We start from the raw sequence: 12,880 nt of genomic DNA, 5'->3' as shown, positions 1-12,880 counted from the left end.
CGATTTTCCCCGTGTAAATGTATTTCCTATGAACGCCTGTCTAAGGGTTTTCCATCAGTACACCGCAAGAATTAAATTTATGACAAATACGAAATGAAAACCAATTGAAAGTTTTAATTGACATGAAGTTTTTTCATCGCTTGATGGTTATGGCAAATAATTATCAATTCATTAAGCCTACTAATTGAACGCTATAATTTTATAGACGCTATAAGTATGTTTAAAATCGCCTTAAATGTTTGGAGAAAATGTGTTACAGAAGAAACGTTGCTTATAATTTTATTTTGCCGAGTTTTCCCGCCATTTTCTAATGTCTATTGTCAAGCAAAATTTCCCGCTCTTTCTAGAAATCCCCCAAAAAATGCACCATTCTTTTGACAATCTAGTTGGAAGCCATCCACCTCGCCTTGATGACGCTGTTATTCGCTTCGCGCCAAAATACCTAACCTTCTAGAGAGAAAAGGTCCCTTACGAACTTTCTCGGGGAATTTCTGGCGCCAAAGAGTTTATCTTGAACTGGCAATGGGATGGGCGGATTGAGCTTGTCAATCGTAGCTTTTTCCTATCCACGGAAAAGTTCGATAATCCCCGTGAAACGTTTACAGCTTCGTGTTATAGATTTCAATTCCAGCCTATGGCTTTTATAAATTTTGAAAAATAAAAAAAAAAATAATTTCAGGAACCTTAATTAGGGATAATGTTTTTAAAACTTATAGCCCTCTTGTAGGCGTTTTCAATCCTATGTATTTCCTATGAGCGCCTGTAGAATGATTTGTCCCCAGTACACCGGAGCTTTAAATTGGAGGAAAAAATAATTAACGTTCTAATTAAACGCCTATTTTTCCATATTTTCTTTTTCTCTTTTTTTTTCGAGATTAGTATGCCTAAATGCATTTTGACTGCACCTTCGTATAGATTATAAAGTTTTGTTTTAAATCTTTCTAACTCAAAGTAGAAATACGAAATTTTGGAAAATAAACGATACAATACGAATTACTGCCGACCAAGAGTCTAATAGATGTTATCTCCAAAATGAACTCTTGGTCGTTCCTCTTTTGACGCGTGTTGGGCGGGCAGCTCGACCCTTCAACGGATTTTCCCGATTACGGAAAAATCTCGCTTTCTTGAGCCTCACTTCTCCTACATTTTAATTCAGATATTGAGAGTATATAACTCTCAAGATTTACGTTCATTAAATTAATGACACCTTTATTATTATTATTTTTTTTGCAATCTTTAGCGAGTTATGAGAGTTTTTAATCCGATTTGAACCCACGTGTTCTTCTGTGGGCGCCTGAAGGTTGCTTTATCCTCACTACACCGTGCCTTGAATTAGAAGGAAGCATTTCTTTACGTATCAATAAACCGCAACTTTTTATAAATTTGATAATTAAGTGTGACTAAACGAAATCTTAAATGAAAAATTGACATATATTTAGATTTTGAACGAAATATAACAAGCGCTTTTGAAAGCATTTAAAAAATACTCTCGAACGGACAAAAATACACAAACGTTTGTAGAATTATTTCGCGCAAAATTACAAGTAGGCATAAAATTAATTAATTGCACAATAAAATAAAATGTATAGTGAACTTAAATTAACCACCAGTACTTTTGTCTTCCCACCCCTTTTTGAAATAACATATATTGTTATTACAAAATGTTTTGCATTTTGTGTATTGTTTTCTATTAAAATTATTTTAAGCTTATGTAAAGGGAAAATTTGGTGGTTAAGAAATGTAACCACTAAGCTTCCCTCGAACTCTTTTTCGATGTTATCATCATCATGAACTAAACCGCAATGCTCACGGAGAAGCCCTGGGAAGGTGAGAGAGATGGCTTCGGTTGGAAAATAGCAAAAACCCACGTCGTCTCTGGCACACTCTCTCGCATCTCTCAGATTTTCCATTCTTCTTATTGGCCAAAAAAAAGGTTTTCAAGTCGTTCAAAAACTATAAATAGGAAAGGGCGCTCTCCAATGTCCATTCTCTTGCGACTTCTCCTCCAAGACTAGTACCCTTTCAAAGCCTTTTTAAATCTTCGCAGTTTTATTAAGACTTTAATTTCCTCAGCAGTCCTAGTACTGTTTCCAAACAGCTTTTTTAAAAGCTAAAATTCGAGATAAACTTGAATTCGTTTTAAGTTTTGTGTTTTTTAACATTTTAAAACTTTAACTTTTTGCGAAAGTGCGTGCATTCGGTCTCGGTTAATTTTCAATTTTTTTTTAACTTGAACTTTTTTGCGAAAGTGCGTGAACTCGGTTTAATATTCAAGTTTTTTTTAAACTCGGAACTTTTTCGAAAGCGCGCAAACGCCTCTTTTTGGACCACCAGATTAGAAGGTAAGCTCGTTTCTGAATTTTTTTATTCAATTACATACTTTCAAATATGGTTATGAATTTTTTAAGTGGTTATCCCCTTGACTATATTCCGTATAATTTATTTAACCTTAAATTTTTGATCCAATATACGCCATATACGAGGGGCTATCCACTTTCAATATGTTTTGGAAATTCATTAGTGCTTATCCCCTAGACCAGAGCTGTGATAATTAGCTGACAACTAATTGAATTAGAATTAGCAATTAGATAAATATTTATGAACTAATTAATTACCCAATTAGCAATTAGACATAGAATATAATTATATTCAATTAGAAATTATGTATTTATTTATCAAACTAATTAATTAGAATTACTAAGGTAAAAAAGAAACCATAAGTAAACATTGAATTGGTTTTGAATTACTTAGGTGGTTATCCCCTTAGCTATATTCCATGTTATTTTTTAACCTTCCTTATTTTTGAATCAATATGCGCCATATACGAGGGGCTATCCACTTTCAGTATGTTTTGGGAATTCATTAGTGCTTATCTCCTAGACTATATTTATATGTTAAATTTAACCCTCCTCAAATTTTTGATGCAATGTCCGCGATATACGAGGGGTCTGGGTTATCTCACCCAAAATACCCGAAAACCAAAGATTATCTACCCTCAAGATGCATAATGGGAGGGTGAAATGGAAAATTAAGTGATTTTTAGCGATTATTGTATTATTATAAAACCAATATGCATAGCGAAACATCCATACAATAATTCCGAATTATTTTAAAATTCAATATAGTTTGAGATTCCATGGATAATTTGAAATTTGTGCACCCTGCCGTTTTTGATAACAAAATTCCCCTGGTTTGCTCCATGGCCAATGAAATTTAGCACCAGATTTGGTAAGAACTGCGCGCGGTGTAACAATCGTGGCGCGAGATATAGAGCGTGCCAAGAGAATTTTGTTAACCAGAAGGCAGGGAGATTGGTCGGAGGCGCAAATTCATATGCTCCATGAAATCTCAAACTAATTTGAATTTTAACAATGGATCTTTCAATATGATCTTATAATTATTTTACGAATTGATAAACAATCACTTGATTTTCTTTTCGCCATCCCTGTAAGGGCTTTTGCAATATCCATGATGGGTTTGAACGAAAAGCTTAAAGAATATGAGGTCAAAACAAATATTTTAACAAGTTTGCGATATTAAAGGTTTTTTTGGGGTCTACTAAAGTCCGTGAATTAAGCTATTCTAAAACAAAATGCTGATTCGACGATGTTTCTTCCGATTCTTCGGAATCTATACGCGATATACGAGGGGCTATCCACTTTCAGGTTGTTTTGGGAATTCATTAGTGGTTATCTCCCAGACTATATTCCATACTATTTATTTAACCCTCCTCAAATTTTTGATGCAATGTCCGCGATATACGAGAGGCCCGGGCTAGAGTATGATTTATCTCACCCAAAATACGCGAAAACCAAAGATTATCTACCCTCAAGATGCTTTGAAATTTTTTAAAGGGTGGGTGGAATGTAAAATTTAGCAATTTTTAGCGATTTTAAGACAAATCCGCATAACGAAACATCCATGAAATAATTTCGAATTATTTTAAAATTCAAATGGATAATAAGATATTTGCGTCTCCGACCAACCACCCTGCAATTCTTATTGACAAAATTGCCGTGGCACGCTCCATGTTGAATGTAATTCAGCGTCAGATTTGATAAGAATTGCGCGATGTAATAACAATTCGTGCCAAGGGAATTTCAAACTTTATTTTCATTTGTTTGTTTACATAATCTATTTTACATAACTTTTTGCCCTCCTTAAATTTCAAAATATAAACGTGAAAAGAAAATAGTATTGTCAACTTAATTGTTCGGAGGCGCAAATTTCACATTATCCGTGAAATTTCAAAACTAATTTGAATTTTAAAACTATTCGGAGGTATTTCATGGATCTTTCACTATGGTCTTCCAATTATTGGACTAACCGTCACAAAATCAGTTGACATAACAATTAAGGTTGAACGTGTATTTTATTTAGTTTCAATGGCTGCAACATTTATTTATTTAACCTTCTCTACGCGATATACGAGGGGATATCTACTTTCAGGTTCTTTTTGAATTTCTTAGGTGGTTATCCCCTTGACTATATTCCATATTATTTATTTAACTTTCTCTACGCGATATACTAGGGGCTATCTGCTTTAAGGTTGTTTTGGAAATTCATTAGTGGTTGTCTCCTAGACTACATTCTATATTATATATTTAACATATCTTAAATTTTCGAAGTCATGGATGCCGATAGGAATTACAGTGATTTGGATTCGGATTCCGAATTGGAAGTTTCTGGAACGGTGCATAATGCATCACCTGTTTCTTCCGCGGGAACATCCCAGGCCTCTATTTTAAGCAGTCCTGAAATGACTAACGCTTCGGAGGACGAGGACGACGGAAATTGCGGGTCTGACCTTCAGTCCTTACCTCGGAGAGTCGTCAAAGCATTTGCTTTGAAATTCAAAGAGAGTGGTGTGGAAGTGCGCAATATACAGGATCACTACGAGTATCGCGGACATATTTTAAGCGATACTGGTGCTGTGACGAAATATATCGTGGTGCAGTGCAAATGGGAAAAATGTGGTCGATGGACCAAAGTACAGCAAAGCACTGCAGGCAACTTGGAGCGTCATATCCAGGTAATGCGTTATCCATTTTTAATATATTTTCACATTTACCAATTCCTTAAAATTTTGGATTTATCTATTCCAAAAGAAAACTCACTAAGGCATTTTGAGAGAAAGGAAGGCCAAAAGATCAGGCGAGCAGCTGTTGGCTCCAGTCAAGAAAGTGGTGAAGTTCAAGGCTGACTCGCCGAATCAATTGAACTTCGAAAGAGCGCTTATGACCATGGTGGCCAATGACGGTCTGCCCTTTACAACGGTGGACCTACCGGGTTTTCGAGAGGCCATCGCCAGAGGAGGACCACAGGTTACCGTGCCATCTTCGTCGTCGCTGTTAGCCGGAGTCCAAAAATTGGTGAAGAACAGACAACCAAAAATGGTTTGTCCTTTTCATATTTTTATATGTTTTTTATATTTATATAGTTATTCTCATAACCATTAAATATTTTGGTCATTCTAGTCGAATAAGGACGAAAAACATCTCATAGTCGTTCGCTGGGGCCAAATTGTAGAGCTAAAATGCAATTTCATAGATGAAAATTGGCAACAACACACTATTACAATTGGATTTTCAAGCGTGGATGAGATGGAGGCACTTTCGTCTGAAAGCAATTGGGCGAAAATAGAGAAGACCATCAATGAAAGTGGACTGAAAACGGCTGAAGTAAGTAGAATAAGAAGATCACCATATATGATTTTGTTTCCGGAAAAGTTCTTAACATATGTATTTCTGCAGATCTACTCGGTTCTGATAATGGGCGCGCCAACGGCTTTGGACGTCTATAACCAAGGAAAAACATGCGATATCCCATCATCCCAAGCTGAAAACTGTAATTTTAACCATGTGCGAATGCTACTAAGTTGAGATTAACTTCTCTTATTCTTCCTATAGGCTTTACGACATTAGACGAGATAATGAACACTAAAAAAGACGAAACATCCCAGCTCCACCAACAAAGGAAGAGTGTGATGTGTATGTCTTACACCCTCCACAAAGTGTTCCTACGACAGGTTAAAGCCTCCACCGAAGCCACCAAGATTTTTGAAAAGGTGGAACAATGGCTGACGAAGCTCAGAAACTCGCCCAGTTTGGGGAAAAAATTTTCCATTCTATCGCCAGGAGGAAAGGTTTTCCAGGAAACCAAAAATATGCGGATTCATTCCCTAATTAACGCGATGGAATGTCTTGTTCAGGTACTACAAATTCATATGTCTTACTATATCACTTTGATACAGTATTTTTAGAGAAATAGAATAATTATACAGGGTGGGTTAGCTACTTGAAGAATACAGGCAGTGTCCATACCAATAAAGAACTTAACTTTATATTTACTATAGCACGGAGAGGGAATGGTTCATTCCCTGAGAGGGGTCATCGGAGAAAACGAAATTGATAGCCCTGCGTCAACGATTTTTGACACGATAACTGAGTTACTCCAAGTGTACAAGCCGTTTCAGGAGGCTTCGAAAGAATTTGAATGCTTGGAACCGGTTGCCGCGAAAACCCTGGGGTTGCTCGTTGGGACCTTTGTACAAATAAGAAGACTGAAATGCACTCATTTCGAGGATTTTGGAAAAAAAATAGAAGAAGATTTTGCAAACACCTTCGCCAAGGTCATTAATGAAGACCAGTTTGTCTTGGCATCATTTTTGGACCCGAGGCAAAAACGATTCATGTTCATGGGTAAAAAAATCACTATTTATTTATGTTTACCATGGTAAGTTCGCTAATTTTACATGCATTTCACAAATTATAGGTAATTATGTTACTCCAGAATGGAGTGGAGAATATCCCCTATTTTGTTTACCAAATGTTGACAAGGTATTGGAAATGATCAAAACGGAAATGCGAGAAATCGAAGAGGAGCGGGTGGCTATAACTGAGTCAGAAGCCGGCGATTTCATGTTTCCGATCCTGGCTAATCAAACCGGCACGGTACAGGGTCAGGAATTGTCAACAACACCATTCGTGGAGGTGACAAACTATTTGAAGGAAGTTTTGCCACCAAAAGTGGACAAGAGAAGTAACCTGGCTCCTCTACACATTTGGAGGGCAAAAGAGAGCATAATGCCCAACTTGGCCAAAGTAGCCAAAAGATACTTAGGTATTTCGGTTTTTTCTGGACTAACCACCTCGGCCGTGGAAAGGGCCAGGGCTCTGGCGCGGTACGAGCGATCTGGCCATAGAGGGGAAACAGCGGCAATGCTGCTTAAGCTCAAATATTTAAGTGAACTTTAGAAGTAGATGAGCCAGAGGTGAGTTTCCGCTTCCCCCATTGTAAGTGCATTTCAACGAATAACCTTTATCTTGTTTTTTTTTCTTCTTACCAGGGCTCTGTCATCGAGCCATAGGTTGGCGTTGAGAGGGGATTAGGGCTACTGGCGAGACCCCTCGGAGTACACTTCCTCCAAATAAAAACGCGTCCTACATCGAGTCAATTTAATCATAAGAATTACGCCGCCACGTCGTTCTTATGAGTAAATGACTCGAGTCTATTGTACCTCTTGGGTGGACGTGGAAACAATAGGCTAGAGTTTTTCTCTTTTCAGTTGGCGTCTTAACATTCCCTTGGAATATTGCATCTAAAGCTATAAAAATTGCTTCGAATGCCGATTAAATTTAGTTTTAAGAAGGACGCTGCCACGTTCAGCTTAAGACTTAATTAGTCGTTTTTAGCTTTTCTTTTTCCAGTTTCCTCATCATGAACTGGTTCTGGAATTACCAACTGATGGGATGCTTCCAATTCGTTTAAAGGCTATTCTAAGCCTAACGCATTTGTATACTCGGAATATAATTATAGTTTAAAGAATGACGCCGCCACGTCAAGCTTAACACTAAATTATATTCCTATGTATTGTTGTACATTCATCTGGAAAGAATGTGTAGGCCGAAGTTATTACCTTACCTCAATCAGTTTGATCATCGGTGACGTCCACTTAGCAGCTTTTCTTCTGGATCTTAAACAATCCGTTCTCGCCTAACTTTACATTACAAAACACGGTTAAACCCGGCAAACACAATTTATATTTGTAACCTCATATTTGTAACCTCAATTTGATTTTATGACTTATAAAAATAAAACCTGTTGGGACTTTGTTCCTTGAAAACCAATTTAGCACATATTTTTCTTATAAGCTTATTGAATATATCCCGAATCTCGGAAATATTCGTGTAACCGTGAATTCATTCATGATGTTGCCTATAAACATTACTTTTTACCGTTTGCCTTGCAAGTCACAGTCATCTGAGAATTTTTATCTGATAAGGTTTAATTATCGCCCCCTTTGTGGAACGTAAAGTGTCGTAATACCGCCTCCTATGAGTATATCTCGCGTAACTTTACAATAGAAAACATGGTTAAACTCGGCTTACACAATTTATATTTGTAAACTTAATAAACTTTTATGTCTTATAAACTAAAACCAGTTGGTATTTTTTTCCATGAAAATTACAAACATTTAAAACGAGTTACTCCTTAACATTTCCTATAATTATTCCCGAAAATATTCATGTTATTAAGAAAAAAAATTCACGGTGCTTGCAAAACATTTTTTTTTTAACTTTTGCAATCTTGGATATGGCGTAGCTAACTAATAAAACACCATTTTGAAGTTCCAAGCCCTCAAATACTATGGAAGATAGATATGAATAGGTGTATCTGTAGGTCTACTTAAAGGAAATAAGGAATAAAACGATGCCTGACTTTGATTCGCCATTTTGAAAGTCAGTGATGTTTTTCAAAAAACACTACTTTCAAAAACATAGTAAAATTACTTCGCGCTAAATTAAAAATTTGTAATAAAAAAAATTAAAATGCGCAATAAAATGAAATGTATATTGAAATAAACCTCTTCAAATACGAAATGTCACCAAAAGCTTTTATAATTTCAACTAATAGAATTAAAAAAATTGTTTTTATTTTTTATTTTTTTGCTAAACCATGAAATATCCCAACCCTTTAATAACCAATAAGTGTAGTCTAAAGATCTTTAACCTTTTGAATAGGCAGGCTCACCACTCTCCTCCCTTGTAAAGGGAAGGGTTTGGTATGAAAAATAACGCCAAAGTTTCTCTCGACCGGTTTTTCGATGTTATCATCATTAACTAAATAGCAACGTTCATGGAGAAGCCTGGGAAGGTGAAAGAGGTGATTTGACGTGGAAAATTTCAAAACCGCCGAAAACCCAGACCGTCACTGGCACACTCTACACTATCTCTCATACTTTCTAGCCCTCTCCTTGGCCTTAAAAACCGGTTTTAAGTCGTCTAGAAAACGTTCAAATAATGCCTTTTATACTCGGGTTACCTCTAAAATCAATTGTAAATCAGAGCACTCTCCCTTTTAATACCAACAAGGCGACCCAAGGGCTCGTAATAGTAGCCACATCGTACGAGTGAATAGCCCCTCTAAATCCTACCCTAACGAGTGGATAACCCCTCTATACCTTACCCTAATGAGTGAATAGCACTATCTTTTACAATGCTTAAATAATTTACCGTGCATAAAATCAGAGTGAATAGCCCCTCGATGCCCTACCCAAAACGGTGATAGAATTATTACCCGTATTAATTTACTTATGCCGTAATTGTAATATTCCGGCGAAACGAAGAACAGATAGTTTTAGTGATTATCCCCTCGATGAGTTTACAACATAGACTTATGCCGATGCATACTTATCGCTTCTTATAAATTTCTAACATGAAGTTATGGTCAGAAGAGTTTGAAAGGGAAAGAATTCGGTAAAACACCCAATAATTGTAATATCCCGGTGCCTTAAGACCATTCTAAAATGAACGTCAGTAAATACTTGCTTTTGCTTTCAAAATTTCCCTCGATTTCTTTGAATGTTAAAATAGGGGAGCGTGAAATTCTTATTGTCGACTGGTAAGAGGAATTTTTAAGGGAGGGTATATGGCTTAACCTAACTATCATAATTTCCTTCCTTTTAAAATACACGAACGAAAAATATCACCTCACCACAATTCTCTCCCATTCACTCTCCCTTCAATGACGATCGAAAAATTTTATACTGTCTAAGGCAGTTCTCTTTCACGACGCCACCACCACCAACAGGCCAGGTCAAACTAAGACCCACATCGTAGATGTTCATCATACGGAGGTATTCCAAGAGTCAAATATCGACCATAATGATCATTATCGAAATGCACTGCCAAAGGCTGGCTGTTCTTTAGGCGGGTTATACTCCCCAACTTCCTGTTTAAATAAATAAAAAAGATGGCTGCCTTCGAATCGAAGTAGCTCGTAGAATTAATTACAATGCAGTTTGAAGATTTTATATTTAATTCTATGCGACTAATGTTTTTCAGAACTATATGTTTCAACCTTTTATAGTTTAATTTATTCGTTTTAACGTCACCGAAGCGAGAGAAACGTAAGTATTTTGAATAACAATTGTTTTTCATGATAATCGACCAAGGCTTAGGATTGTTTCCCTTACTGTTTCGCGTTATTAAATACATATTTTGCTTTTTTAATTAAGGGGAATCATTCTTAAATGCATAGTTCCATTGTTAATTTAATTAAAATTGAAAAAAACTACATAATTTCAGATTTTTCTTAACTACGGAGCACTGAAAGCCGTTGCTTATTGCAGTTTCAACGAACAGTCATTACACCCCCCTTAAACAAGTCAAATTAACTCAAATAACGGTAAATAAACGTCATATTAATTGAAACTAATCTCATTTTACCCGAAACTCCCGTCAGAACCTACTAACCTTGCATGTTTTAAAAGATCTTCATCCCCGTTCCGTTTCCACTGAAATTTTGTAAATAATTGTTATTATTATTGAAGCATATTGGTAGCGGCAATATTTAACATGATTGATAGCCACCATTGTCATTATGACTTGATGATAGGGGGTGGGGCGTAAGCCTTTCGCCTCAAAATCGTCTCTCAATGTAGTAGGCTTTCTATTTAGCGCAAAGAGACACGGTAGGTTCCTATTTGATGATAGACTAAGCCCCGCCCATACCTTACCTTTTGTAGTTGTAAATAGACCAAGCCCCGCCCATACCTTACCTTTTGTAGTTGTAAATAGACCAAGCCCCGCCCATACCTTACCTTTTGTAGTTGTAAATAGACCAAGCCCCGCCCATACCTTACCTTTTGCTGTTGTAAATAGACCAAGCCCCGCCCATACCTTACCTTTTGTAGTTGTAAATAGACCAAGCCCCGCCCATACCTTACCTTTTGTGTTGTAAATAGACCAAGCCCCGCCCATACCTTACCTTTTGTTGTTGTAAATAGACCAAGCCCCGCCCATACCTTACCTTTTGTTGTTGTAAATAGACCAAGCCCCGCCCATACCTTACCTTTTGTAGTTGTAAATAGACCGAGCCCCGCCCATACCTTACCTTTTGTAGTTGTAAATAGACCAAGCCCCGCCCATACCTTACCTTTTGTAGTTTTAAATGCACCACGCCCCCAAGACTTCAACCCTCTTTAATTGGAACTGATGGAGCGCAATTAGTACTATGGTGGGCTTTATCTAGTTAGTTCAAGGACGCATGGGAGGTTCTTGTTTTCTGTTACACGATGAAGCCCCGCCCATAGCTTCTGTAGTTAGTACCAGGCCACGCCCCTAGATTGCCAGCCACTTTAATTGGAAACTATGAAGCGTTGTTAACGATTATTGTTTAAAAATTCCCTATTTCCCTCTTAAAGGGACACGAAATTTGATTATGACACAGTCAATTAGAATAACGTCACAGACTTTTGCGAAATCATTATACTCATTTAATTCCAATTCTTGTTCTAAAGACTAAAATTGCAACCTCAAATTTTCAGAAAAGTGGCCAACTTATCGCGTTTCTCATCATTGGTATATTGCAAAAGAGACCCGAGCGTAGTTGAAGGAACACTCTAGACGAAGCTGAAAACTCTTTGTAAGGATGTAACGAGGTCGAAACGGTTGGTATTTAAAGGGACACGAAATCGAATAAGAACTAATGTTGAAATGCTGGGAATTAATCGTAATGAAAAAGAAGCAAATTATATTTTATTTCACGCAGTTTCTTTTGCAAAGAAGGCTTCTTCGGTGAATAAGAATTATTTACGGTGACATTTTTATTATTTTTAAAGTGTACATAATAGCTTGACCGTTAATTTGAATAATCTTAAATTATTTCAGGTTTCCTTTTACAAAGGGTTTCACCGCAACACGATCCCAACCAGAAAATATGGGATATGCATTTTTTCCCACCAATCTTGATATTGATAAAAATTTATGGAACATTAATCGTTATTTTAATTGTGTTTGTTTCAACCCCGATATTATGAGCCTGATTAAATGAATTTATTATTAGATTAAATTTTAAGAAATTTTAAAATCGTAGAAATTTTCCGTTTTCTTGCAAAATAATGAATCTCAGTTTTCAATAAAATATTTAGAGTGGAAAGAGAACGCTGTAATGGTTTCGAGGTAATAAAAATCTTTAATTTCTAGGTAATTGAGGGATTTGCTTCAATTAATAATAAGAAATCAACATTAGCGACTTGGGGGAATTAGGCAACGGAAAAGGAGTCTGTGAATAGGAGACGTCTTCATGGGAGACATGGACGTCTCGTTGGTTATATCTATCAAAATAGCTAATATGAGAGGCTAAAAATCCATTTCCGCGCTAAATCAAGGTAGGTTTCAAGTTTTAAAAGAGTTAAAACAGCCATAATTGGATCATGAAGCAGTACAGTAAGCAGACGACACGACAAGAGCAGCTTAGCTAGCAGCGATGATAAACTTATTTACAGCCCGCCTTATTTACAATCCGTAATTATTGTCTGCAACGTCGTCTGCTAGCGTGGAGATTCCTGAAAAACACTTTAGTTTACTTATTTATC

At 36.6% G+C, this 12,880-nt stretch overlaps 1 long non-coding RNA gene across 2 annotated transcripts; it reads left to right on the top strand.

The window, feature by feature from the left end:
• The first annotated feature begins 10,644 nt into the window (after positions 1-10,644).
• LOC149686143 (uncharacterized) lies at positions 10,645-12,492 on the top strand. Of its 2 annotated transcripts, XR_016384029.1 has the most exons (5): positions 10,645-10,689; positions 10,835-10,975; positions 11,831-11,953; positions 12,055-12,100; positions 12,174-12,492. It is a non-coding gene; the product is annotated as an uncharacterized LOC149686143 (long non-coding RNA). The 2 variants fall into 2 exon arrangements; XR_016384028.1 differs by having other exon boundaries at positions 10,651-10,975.
• The last annotated feature ends 388 nt before the right edge of the window (positions 12,493-12,880 follow it).

The sequence above is a fragment of the Phalangium opilio genome, unplaced genomic scaffold (genome assembly GCF_054372755.1).
Source record: "Phalangium opilio isolate 3A_F unplaced genomic scaffold, DU_Popi_V2 ptg000032l_1, whole genome shotgun sequence".
Lineage (NCBI taxonomy): Eukaryota > Metazoa > Arthropoda > Arachnida > Opiliones > Phalangiidae > Phalangium > Phalangium opilio.
This window is presented reverse-complemented; position numbering and strand designations above follow the sequence as displayed.